This window comes from Gorilla gorilla, chromosome 9 (genome assembly GCF_029281585.2).
Source record: "Gorilla gorilla gorilla isolate KB3781 chromosome 9, NHGRI_mGorGor1-v2.1_pri, whole genome shotgun sequence".
NCBI classification, from domain to species: Eukaryota; Metazoa; Chordata; class Mammalia; order Primates; family Hominidae; genus Gorilla; species Gorilla gorilla.
Window position 1 is genome coordinate 93,403,670 of NC_073233.2, and position 12,432 is coordinate 93,416,101.

Below are 12,432 nucleotides of genomic sequence, written 5' to 3' on the forward strand. Positions count from 1 at the left end.
ACAATAGCAAAGACTTGGAACCAACCCCAATGTCCACCAATGATAGACTGGATTAAGAAAATGTGGCACATATACTCCATGGAATACTATGCAGCCATAAAAAAGGATGAGTTAATGTCCTTTGCAGGTACGTGGATGAAGCTGGAAACCATCATTCTCAGCAAACTATCACAAGATCAGAAAACCAAACAGCTCATGTTTTCATTCATAAGTGGGAGTTGAACAATGAGAACACATGGAGACAGGGAGGGGAACATCACACACCAGGACCTGTGTGGGGTGGTGGGCTAGGGGAGGGATAACATTAGGAGAAATACCTACTGTAGGTGACGGGTTGATGGGTGCAGCAAACCACCATGACACGTGTATACCTGTGTAACAAAACTGCACGTTCTGCACACGTAACCCAGAACTTAAAGTATAATAAAAAGAAAAAAAATGTGGCACATATATACCATGGAATACTATGCAGCCATAAAAAGAATGAGTTCATGTCCTTTGCAGGGACATGGATGAAGGTGGAAGCCATCATTCTCAGCAAACTAACATAGGAAGAGAAAACCAAACACCGCATGTTCTCACTTATAAATTGGAGCTGAACAATGAGAACACATGGACACAGGGAGGGGAACATCACACACTGAGGCCTGTCGAGGGGTTGGGGGCAAGGGGAGGGAGAGCATTAGGACAAATACCTAATGCATATGGGGCTTAAAACCTAGATGATGGGTTGATAGGTGCAGCAAACCACCATGGCACACATATACCTATGTAACAAACCGGCACGTTCTGCACATGTATTCCAGAACTTAAAGTAAAATTTTTAAAAAAGAAATATACTCTAGAAAAACTCATGTGTACCTGGATACACATATAAAGATGTTCATAGCAGCATTGATTTTAATAGCAAAGGCTGGAAACAACCCAAATGTCTACACACTCTAGAATGGATACATTACAGCATAATCCTGCAATAGAATGACATATACCAATAAAAAATGAACAAACTAACACTATTCCCTACAATATAGAAGAAACTCATAAGCATACTCCAGTATGAAGAAGAAAGAACCAAAAGAATACATAAAGTATTATTCAATTTATATAACATTCATAAACAAGCAAACTAAACTATATATTTCAGGGATACCTACAGAGGTGATTATTACACTGTATAGTAATTACACTGTACCATTATATTTTATACCTTTTTGCATTCAAGCTTTTTAAGGTTAAGTTTTAAAAGACTGAAGGAAAATACTTTTCTTGACACTTCTTTTCTTACTCCCCTACTTTGAGCCATCGACAAATTCTAATGACAATATATATTTGGTATCCAGCCACTTCTCAACTCTTTGATCTGAGTCACTATATTCTCTTTCCTTTTCCATTGCAGTTGACTTCTAACCAGTCTCCCTGTTTTCCCATATAACCTATTCACAAAGTATCCAGGATGGGTGCTATGGTTTGAATGTTCCCTCCAAAATGTAAGTTGAAACTTATCTCCAATATGACAGAATTGAACAGTAGGGTTTTTAAAAGGTGATTGGATAATGAAGGTTCTGCCTTCATGAATGAATTAATCCTATTCATAGATTAATGGGTTATCATGGGAGTGGAACTGGTGGCTTTATAAGAAAAGAAACAAAGACCAGGAATGGTGACCCATGCCTGTAATCCCAACACCTTGGGAGCCTAAGGTGGGAGGACGGATTGAGTTCAGGAGTTCAAGACTGAGCCAGGTAACATAGCAAGACCTTATTTCTACTAAAAATCAAAAAATTAGTTGGGCATGGAGGCACACACCTGTAGTCCCAGCTATTCAGGAGGCTGAGGCATGAGGATCACTTGAGCCCTGGAGATTGAGGCGGCAGTGAGCTATGATCACGTCACTGTACTCCAGCCTGGGCAACACACTGAGACCCTGTCTCAAGAAGGAAGAGAAGGAGGAGGAGGAGGAGGAGGAGGGACAGTGATGATGAGCATTTTGTCATGTGTCTGTTGGCTGCATAAATGTCTTCTTTTGAGAAGTGTCTGTTCATATCCTTCACCCACTTTTTGAGGGGGTTGTTTGATTTTTTTCTTGTAAATTTGTTTAAGTTCTTTGTAGATTCTGGATATTGGCCCTTTGTCAGATGGGTAGATTGCAAAAATTTTCTCCCATTCTGTAGGTTGCCTGTTCACTCTGATGGTAGTTTCTTTTGCTGTGCAGAAGCTCTTTACTTTAATTAGATCCCATTTGTCTATTTTGGCTTTTGTTGCCATTGCTTTTGGTGTTTTAGTCATGAAGTCCTTGCCCATGCCTATGTCCTGAATGGTATTGCCTAGGTTTTCTTCTAGGGTTTTTATGGTTTTAGGTCTAACATTTAAGTCTTTAATCCATCTTGAATTAATTTTTGTATAAGGTGTAACGAAGGGATCCAGTTTCAGCTTTCTACATATGGCTAGCCAGTTTTCCCAGCACCATTTATTAAATAGGGAAAACTTTCCCCATTTCTTGTTTTTGTCAGGTTTATCAAATATCAGATGGTTGTAGATGTGTGGTATTATTTCTGAGGACTCTGTTCTGTTCCATTGGTCTATATCTCTGTTTTGGTAACAGTACCATGCTGTTTTGGTTACTGCAGCCTTGTAGTATAGTTTGAAGTCAGGTAGCGTGCTGCCTCCAGCTTTGTTCTTTTGGCTTAGGATTGTCTTGGCAATGCAGGCTCTTTTTTGATTCCATATGAACTTTAAGGTATTTTTTTCCAATTCTGTGAAGAAAGTCATTGGTAGCTTGATGGGGATGGCATTGAATCTATAAATTACCTTAGACAGTATGGCCATTTTCACAATATTGATTCTTCCCCATGAGCATGGAATGTTCCTCCATTTGTTTCATCCTCTTTTACTTCATTGAGCAGTGCTTTGTAGTTCTCCTTGAAGAGATCCTTCACATCCCTTGTAAGTTGGATTCCTAGGTATTTTATTCTCTTTGAAGCAATTGTGAACGGAAGTTCACTCATGATTTGGCTCTCTGTTTGTCTGTTATTGGTGTATTGGTGTATAGGAATGCTTGTGATTTTTGCACATTGATTTTGTATCCTGAGACTTCGCTGAATTTGCTTATCAGGTTAAGGAGATTTTGGGCTGAGACAATGGGGTTTTCTAAATATACAATCATGTCATCTGCAAACAGGAACAATTTGACTTCCTCTTTTCCTAATTGAATACCCTTAATTTCTTTCTACTGCCTGATTGCCCTGACCAGAACTTCCAACACTATGTTGAATAGGAGTGGTGAGAGAGGGCATCCCTGTCTTGCACCAGTTTTCAAAGAGAATGCTTCCAGTTTTTGCCCATTCAGTATGATATTGGCTGTGGGTTTGTCATAAAGAGCTCTTACTATTTTGAGATATATCCCATCAATACCTAGTTTATTGAGAGTTTTTAGCATGAAGGGCTGTGGAATTTTGTCAAAGGCTTTTCTGCATTTATTGAGATAATTATGTGGTTTTTGTCTTTGTTCTGCTTATATGATGAATTACATATATTGATTTGCATATGTTGAACCAGCCTTGCATCCCAGAGCTGAAGCCGACTTGATCGTGGTGGATAAGATTTTTGATGTGCTGCTGGATTTGGTTTGCCAGTATTTTATTGAGGATTTTTACATTGATGTTCATCAGGGATATTGGTCTAAAATTATCTTTTTTTGTTGTTTCTCTGCCAGGCTTTGGTATCAGGACGATGCTGGCCTCATGAAATGAGTTAGGGAGGATTCCCGCTTTTTCAATTGATTGGAATAGTTTCAGAAGGAATGGTACTAGCTCCTCCTTGTACCTCTGGTAGAATCCAGCTGTGAATCCATCTGGTCCTGGACTTTTTTTGGTTGGTAGGCTATTAATTATTGCTTCAATTTCAGAACTTGTTTTTGGTCTATTCAGGGATTTAACTTCTTCCTGGTTTAGTCTTGGGAGGGTGTATGTGTCCAGGAATTTATCCATTTCTTCTAGATTTTCTAGTTTATTTGCATAGAGGTGTTTATAGTATTCTCTGATGGTAGTTTGTATTTCTGTGGGATCAGTGGTGATATCCCCTTTATCATTTTTTATTGTGTCTATTTGATTTTTCTCTCTTTTCTTCTTTATTAGTCTTGCTAGTGGTCTATCTATTTTGTTGATCTTTTCAAAAAACCAGCTCCTGGATTCATTGATTTATTGAAGGGTTTTTTGTATCTCTGTCTCCTTCAGTTCTGCTCTGATCATAGTTATTTCTTGGCTTCTGCTAGCTTTTGAATGTGTTTGCTCTTGTTTCACCAGTTCTTTTAATTGTGATGTTAGGGTTTCAATTTTAGATCTTTCCTACTTTCTCTAGTGGGCATTTAGTGCTATAAATTTCCCTCTACACACTGCTTTAAATGTGTCCCAGAGATTCTGGTATGTTGTGTCTTTGTTCTCATTGGTTTCAAAGGACATCTTTATTTCTGCTTTTATTTCATTATGCACCCAGTAATCATTCAGGAGCAGGTTGTTCAGTTTCTACCTAGTTGTGTGATTTTTGAGTGAGTTTCTTAATCCTGAGTTCTAATTTGATTGCACTGTGGTCTGAGAGACAGTTTGTTATAATTTCTGTTCTTTTACATTTGCTGAGGAGTGCTTTACTTCCAACTATGTGGTTAGTTTTGGAATAAGTGCAATGTGGTGCTGAGAAGAATGTATATTCTGTTGATTTGGGGTGGAGAGTTCTGTAGATGTCTATTAGGTCCGCTTGGTGCAGAGCTGAGTTCAAGTCCTGGATATCCTTGTTAACTTTCTGTCTCGTTGATCTGTCTAATGTTGACAGTGGGGTGTTAAAGCCTCCAACTATTACTGTGTGGGAGTCTAAGTCTCTTTGTAGATCTCTAAGGACTTGCTTTATGAATCTGGATGCTCCTGTATTGGGTGCATATATATTTAGGACAGTTAGCTCTTCTTGTTGAATTGATCCCTTTATCATTATGTAATGGCCTTGTCTCTTTTGATCTTTGTTGGTTTAAAGTCTGTTTTATCAGACTGGGATTGTAACTCCTGCTTTTTTTTGTTTTCCATTTTGTTGGTAGATCTTCCTGCATCCCTTTATTTTAAGCCTATGTGTGTGTCTGCACGTTAGATGGGTCTCATGAGTACAGCACATTGATGGGTCTTGGCTCTTTATCCAATTTGCCAGTCTGTGTCTTTTAATTGGGGCATTTAGCCCATTTACATTTAAGGTTAATAATGTTATGTGTGAATTTCATCCTGTCATTATGATGTTAGCTGGTTATTTTGCTTGTTAGTTGATGCAGTTTCTTCCTAGCATCAATGGTCTTTACAATTTGGCATGATTTTGCAGTGGCTGGTACCAGTTGTTGCTTTCCATTTTTAGTGCCTCTTTCAGGAGCTCTTGTAAGGCAGGCCTGGTGGTGACAAAATCTCTCAGCATTTGCTTGTCTGTAAAGGATTTTATTTCTCCCTCACTTATGAAGCTTAGTTTGGCTGGATATGAAATTCTGGATTGAAAATTCTTTTCTTTAAGAAAGTTGAATATTGGACCCCTCTCTCTTATGGCTTGTAGAGTTTCTGCCGAGAGATCAGCTGTTAGTGTGGTGGGCTTCCCTTTGTGGATTACCCGACCTCTCTGGCTGCCCTTAACATTTTTTCCTTCGTTTCAACTTTGGTGAATCTGACAATTATGTGTCTTGGAGTTGCTCTTCTCAAGGAGTATCTTTGTGGTGTTCTCTGTATTTCCTGAATTTGAATGTTGGACTTCCTTGCTAGGTCTGGGAAGTTCTCCTGGATAATATCCTGCAGAGTGTTTTCCAACTTGGTTCCGTTCTCCCATCACTTTCCAGTACACCAATCAGACGTAGATTTGGTCTTTTCATGTAGTCCCATAGTTATTGGAGGCTTTGTTCATTTCTTTTCACTCTTTTTTCTCTAAACTTCTCTTCTCACTTCATTTGATTCATATGATCTTCAATCACTTATACCCTTTCTTTCACTTGATCAAATTGCTACTGAAGCTTGTGCATACATCATGTAGGTCTCGTGCCATGGTTTTCAGCTCTATCAGGTCATTTAAGGTCTTCTCTATGCTGTTTATTCTAGTTAGCCATTCATCTAATCTTCTTTCAAGGTTTTTAGCTTATTTGCAATGGGTTCAAACATCCTCCTTTAGCTCGGAGAAGTTTGTTATTACCAATCATGTGAAGCTTACTTATGTCAACTCGTCAAAGTCATTCTCCATCCAGCTTGACAGAGGATCTTTTTAAACACAAGTCAGATCCCTCCTTTGCTCACTCTGCTGCAGCCACAGTGACATGCTTGATGTTTCTCCAACATGCCATCTACACCATGTACACTCCTGCCACAAGGCCCTTGCACTTGCTATTCCCTCTGCCTGATTAACCCTATATCTCTCTCAAGTCATTCGGCTCTCTAATCAATGTCACTTTATTAGAAATGCCTTTCCTTTCTACCTTAGGTATGTTCTTTATCCCCCTACTCTGTTTTATTTTTTGTGGTGCTTACCAGCTGACCTATTAAATACTTTATTTATTTTACATCTCTCCTCACTAGGTTGTAAGCTCCATAAGAACAAGAATTTCATCTATTTTGTTAACTGATATATCTCTAGTTTCTAGAACAATTGATGGCAAATTACATGCACTCAATAGTTATTAAATGAATATTAAATAAAAACAAACATACCAAAGTGTTAACAGTAGAGGGTAAAAGTATTTGTGTTCTTTGTATTTTCCAAATATTCTACTTTGAAATTGTATTAAGTTTATAAACAGAAAAATAAGCTATTATTCTGAGACAGTAAAATAGCACCTAGCTTAGCATCTGACAGATAGTAGACAAGCAATAAACATTTATTAACTTGTTATCTAATCTAGATGAGAAAGGCTAACAATGACCAACATATACATATATTGACCATGTTGATGTTGAAGCATATAAAAAAGTAATAGTATAGTTTATTTCAGTCTTTAATTTATACATGCTGCAACTTTCATTGTTTCCTCCTAAATCACAAGAGTGAATATGGGTTTTTATTGTGAAATGCTGCCCAAGAAATATTTACTGCATATTACTGATTTTGAAGCTCATGATTTCACTTGCATAAAAAATTTCATAGTGAGTTTTAGGGCTTACAGAAGTAAATTTCTTTTAATCACGGTTCAAGGAATCCCATGCTTATCTACACCTGAGTCCTGAAAAAAAATAAATCTAACAGAAACCAAGAGTTTTTCTTCAAAAGATTACCTATATGGAAATTAAACTACTGCATGTAAAATAAACCAAAAGCTTAAAATCATACTCTAGAGGCTAATCTCATAAAAGCTATTTCTTATTCTAACATAGATTTTTGGAACCTAAAGGAATTCTGAAAAGTTGGGCATTACTTTAAGAAGTAAGTGCCTTACTACACAGTACAAGGCACATTGACTAACCCGAATGCTTGCAGAGGAGAGCAAGCAACCAGGATGGTGGAGGGCTCTGGTTTGTCAGACGAAAGACAATCTAAGGACAGGATATGTATAGCCTTTTCTTCTGAAAGACAAACACACGTTTTAGCTGTCTCAACATTTTTTAAAGAATTGTCACATTGAAGAACCGATATCTTCCGATGTATCTAAAAAGCAGACCTATTATTATTTTTCATTCATTTTATTCAACTAATATTTACTGCATACCTGCCATGAGTCAGGTGCTGTGATAAATGCTGATGATACATAGTGAACGGAAATACTGGGATAGAGGTTAAAAAGACATTAATCTATGAATCACTGATGAATTAAAATCACAACTGTGATATTAGCTACAAAGAAGTACAGAGCACTATGAATGCATATAACTGGAGAATTTGATCTAATGAGGCAGATCATGGAATGCTTAATTGAAGAAATGATTGTGCTGAGATCTAAAAGACAAAGATTAGTTCGGTGCTCACTTCAGCAGCACACATACTAAAACTGGAATGATACGGAGAAGATTAGCAGGGCCCCTACACAAGGATGACACACAAATTCATGGAGTGCCCCATGTTTTTAATTAAAAAAAAAACAGGTTAGTTTTGTGAAAGATGAAAGAAAATTAGGAAGAGAGCTACCTAGGATGAAGGAAAGCAAAAGAAAAGGCTCTGTAGAAGAGTAAAACAAAGAAAGAAAAACTAAAAGAAGGCCAGTCTGGCTAGAAGTGATTGGTTAAGAAAAGAATCATACAATATGAGAGGCTAAAGAGGTAGGCAGAAGTCATACCGGGAAGAACTGATAGGCCAGGATAAGAAATATGTCTTAATCCTTAGGCATGGGCAAGGACTTCATGTACAAAACACCAAAAGCAATGGCAACAAAAGCCAAAATTGACAAATGGGATCTAATTAAACTAAAGAGCTTCTGCACAGCAAAAGAAACTACCATCAGAGTGAACAGGCAACCTACAGAATGGGAGAAAATTCTTGCAATCTACTCATCTGACAAAGGGCTAATATCCAGAATCTACAATGAACTCAAACAAATTTACAAGAAAAAAAAAACAAACAACCCCATCAAAAAGTCGGCAAAGGATGTGAACAGACACTTCTCAAAAGAAGACATTTATGCAGCCAAAAAACACATGAAAAATGCTCATCATCACTGGCCATCAGAGAAATGCAAATCAAAACCACAGTGAGATATCATCTCACGCCAGTTAGAATGGCAATCATTAAAAAGTCAGGAAACAACAGGTGCTGGAAAGGATGTGGAGAAATAGGAACACTTTTACACTGTTGGTGGGACTGTAAACTAGTTCAACCATTGTGGAAGTCAGTGTGGCGATTCCTCAGGGATCTAGAACTAGAAATACCATTTGACCCAGCCATCCCATTACTGGGTATATACCCAAAGGATTATAAATCATGCTGCTATAAAGACACATGCACATATTATGTTTATTGCAGCACTATTTGCAATAGCAAAGACTTGGAACCAACCCAAGTGTCCATCAATGATAGACTGGATTAAGAAAATGTGGCACATATACACTATGGAATACTATGCAGCCATAAAAAATGATGAGTTCATGTCCTTTGTAGGGACATGGATGAAGCTGGAAACCTCATTCTCAGCAAACTATCGCAAGGACAAAAAACCAAACACCGCATGTTCTCACTCATAGGTGGGAATTGAACAATGAGAACACATGGACACAGGAAGGGGAACATCACACACCATGGCCTGTTGTGGGGTGGGGGAAGAGGGGAGGGATAGCATTAGGAGTTGTACCTAATGCTAAATGACGAGTTAATGGGTGCAGCATACCAACATGGCACATGTATACATATGTAACAAACCTGCATGTTGTGCACATGTACCCTAAAACTTAAAGTATAATAATAATAAAATTAAAAAAAGAAATATGTCTTAATCCTAAGAACAGTAAGAAGCCAATAGATTTGAGTTATTAATTTCAAGAATTCAATGGCATCTGTCTTAGAACAGAGATTATAACAATTTAACAACTGAACCCATCTAACAATAAAATGGGTTGCCTCAGAGACTGAGCATCCCATTACTGCAAGTAATCAAGCAGAACCTAAATGATATCTTTCAAGAATGCAATATAAGGGATTATGCATGTCTTGGAAATTTATCACTGAGGCTTCATCCTTCATTAAGATTAAATGTTTCAATTATTCAAACACCAAATAGGGATTTTCCAACACACTGTAAACATTTGAAGTTTCTTTTTTTTTTTTTTTTCTGGTTAGAGACACTCTGTTGCCCAGGCTAAAGTGCAGTGGTGGGATTATAGCTCACTGCAGCCTCAAACTCCTGGGCTCAAGTGATCCTCCAGCCTCAGCCTCCCAAATAGCTAGGACCACAGGCATTAGGACTACACGCACGTGCCACCAAGCCTGGCTAATTTCTTGTTTTTTGCAGAGATGGGGTCTTACTATGTTGCCCAGGCTGGTAAACCTTTGAAGCTCCAAAATGAAGTATTAATTGTTCATACCAATGGGAAAAACAAAAATATTTGACTGCAGTTCCATGGTGTTTCTCAGGAAGGATCATAATATTATATAATAGGAGATCCATTTTCAGTGTGGATTACAGTGAGGGAGTGGCTCTTTTCCCCTGTCCATTGCCAAAGAACAGGTACAGCAATAAGCACAGGAGAAAGGGCATCAAATGAAAGATTTCTGTGGAACTAGCATGAAGGGATTCAAAAAATAGCAATAACAAAGAACTCCAACCTGGTGCAAAGCAAAGATTATTTCCTTGGCCACACTACTAAGGGGTTCTCATCATTCCTTTAGCAAAGATGTAGATAGAACACAATGGATAAGTACTTTAGTTGAAGTGACTATGCTGAAGTTAACTGTAGAGTGGAATGCCTACAGTTTATATTCTAAAACAAGGGTTGAGATATTTAAAAACTAATATTTGACTATCTTCATCAAATAATTAAGTGCCTTTGGATACTGTATCTATAAATATTATATTGTGACCTTTCTCTATTAATAATATAACCATATTTATAGATAACATATCTTGAGTTAAACAGTGCCTACTTTACTATCACTGTCAAAAATGGATAAAACCATCATTTAATAAATCAGTCTCCTAGCCAGGTTTATTCTTGCTCAATGTGATACATGTCATACTAATACAACTTCTTTAGTAACAACTTTTTAATAAAAAGTCAAAAAATAACAGATATTGGTGAGGTTGCAGAAAAAAGGGAATGCTTATACACTATTGGTGGGAATGTAAATTAGTTTAGTCCCTTGGAAAGCAGTGTGGAGACTTCTCAAAGAACTGAAAATGAAATTATCATTCGACCCAGCAATCCCATTACTGGTAATATACCAAAAGGAAAATAAACTGTTCTACCAAAAAAACTCCTGCACTCATTTTATTTACTGCAGCACTATTCACAACAGCAAAAACATGGAATCAACCCAGTTGCCCATCAACAGTAAACTGGACAAAGTAAATGTGGTACGTATACACCATGGAATACTACACAGCCATAAAAAAGAACAAAATCATGACCTTTGCACCAACATGGATGCAGCTGGAGGCCATTATTCTAAGTGAATTAACACAGAAAGAGAAAACAAAACACAGCATATTCTCACTTATAAGTGGGAGCTAAACATTGAGTGTACATGGCCAAAAAGATGGGAAAAAATAAACACTGAGGATTCTAGAAGGGGAAAGGGAGGGAAGGGAGAAAGGGTTGAAAAACTACTTATTGGGTAATACGTTCAGTTAGCAATGGGATCATTAGAAGCCCAAACCTCAACATCATACAATATACCCAAATAACAGACCTGCACATGTACCCTCTGAATCTAAAGAAATTTTAAAAATTAAAAATAGAGTTTTTAATATGAACCAAAAGAAAAAAGGTAAACATTATGGATTTTAAAAATCAAGCCAGAATTTGTACTTCAAGAGACAAATTGGGATGTCAATAGTGAGCAAACCAATACTATGTCACATGAACTTATCAGTTGAAACCTTAGAGTTAATTAGCTCTATGAGTTTTGGGGTTCTTTTTATGTAATGGTAGTATCTTCAATGAGCACTTATCTTTCACTAGTATGTCTTCTTGCCTCCCCATTTAATCACCAGCAAGGTACAAACTTCTACTTTCTAATAGCTCCTTCCATGTCTTAATCTCCATTTTGATCTACCCCACCTTTGTTTAGGCTCATACCATTTACTTCTCCCACCAGACTGGTCTTGCTGTCATGCTGTTAGAAGTCTCTTTTTGTTATTCAAAAAAATAACAACACCTATTTGATATGTCTTATATTTAACCTATTGATATTTCTAACAGCTGTTCTTCATTATCCAACAATCTCCCAAATCCCCCCAATCTGATTAGTTACAAAATCCTATTAATTACCTTTCTAAATATCTTTCAAGGTCATCTTCTGTTCCCCATCCTCATTGTTTCTTCTTTAGTTGAAGTATTCACTAGTTTTCTTTTGAACAATTTAGTTTTCTCTTGAACACCTTCTGGGTGTTTTTCCAACTACTAGTTTCTTCTCCCTTGTAATACATATTTCAGACCCTTGCAGAGTAATTTTGTAAAACTCAGATTTATTCATGTCCTTCTTGTTCTTATATAATCTATAATAATTATAGGTATCATTTCCTGTGTGTGTTTGTTTGTTAGGCACTGTGCGAGATGCATTATAAACACTGTCTTTAATCCTCACATCAACTTTGTAAGATAGATACTAGTATCCCTGTTAACAAATGCAGAAATGTAAGCCTCCTGGTAGTTAAATAATCTTCCAAAGTTTTTACCGCTCATTGGTGGATGTGAAACAGAGCCCAGATACACCTAGGTTTAAAGAGTCAGAGAATATGCCAAACTGGTAATATCTGTGAACAAAATCACATAGGGGAAATTTTTGAATATG

The 12,432-nt window shown here is 37.2% G+C and overlaps 1 protein-coding gene and 1 non-coding gene across 5 annotated transcripts in view; one reads left to right on the forward strand and one right to left on the reverse strand.

Moving 5' to 3' along the window:
- The window catches only part of DLG2 (discs large MAGUK scaffold protein 2), a 2,193,106-nt gene that overhangs the window by 2,067,156 nt on the left and 113,518 nt on the right, over positions 1-12,432 (reverse strand). The window lies entirely within an intron of this gene.
- Positions 7,952-8,058, forward strand: LOC115936441 (U6 spliceosomal RNA). The gene has a single exon (XR_004071915.1). It is a non-coding gene; the product is annotated as a U6 spliceosomal RNA (small nuclear RNA).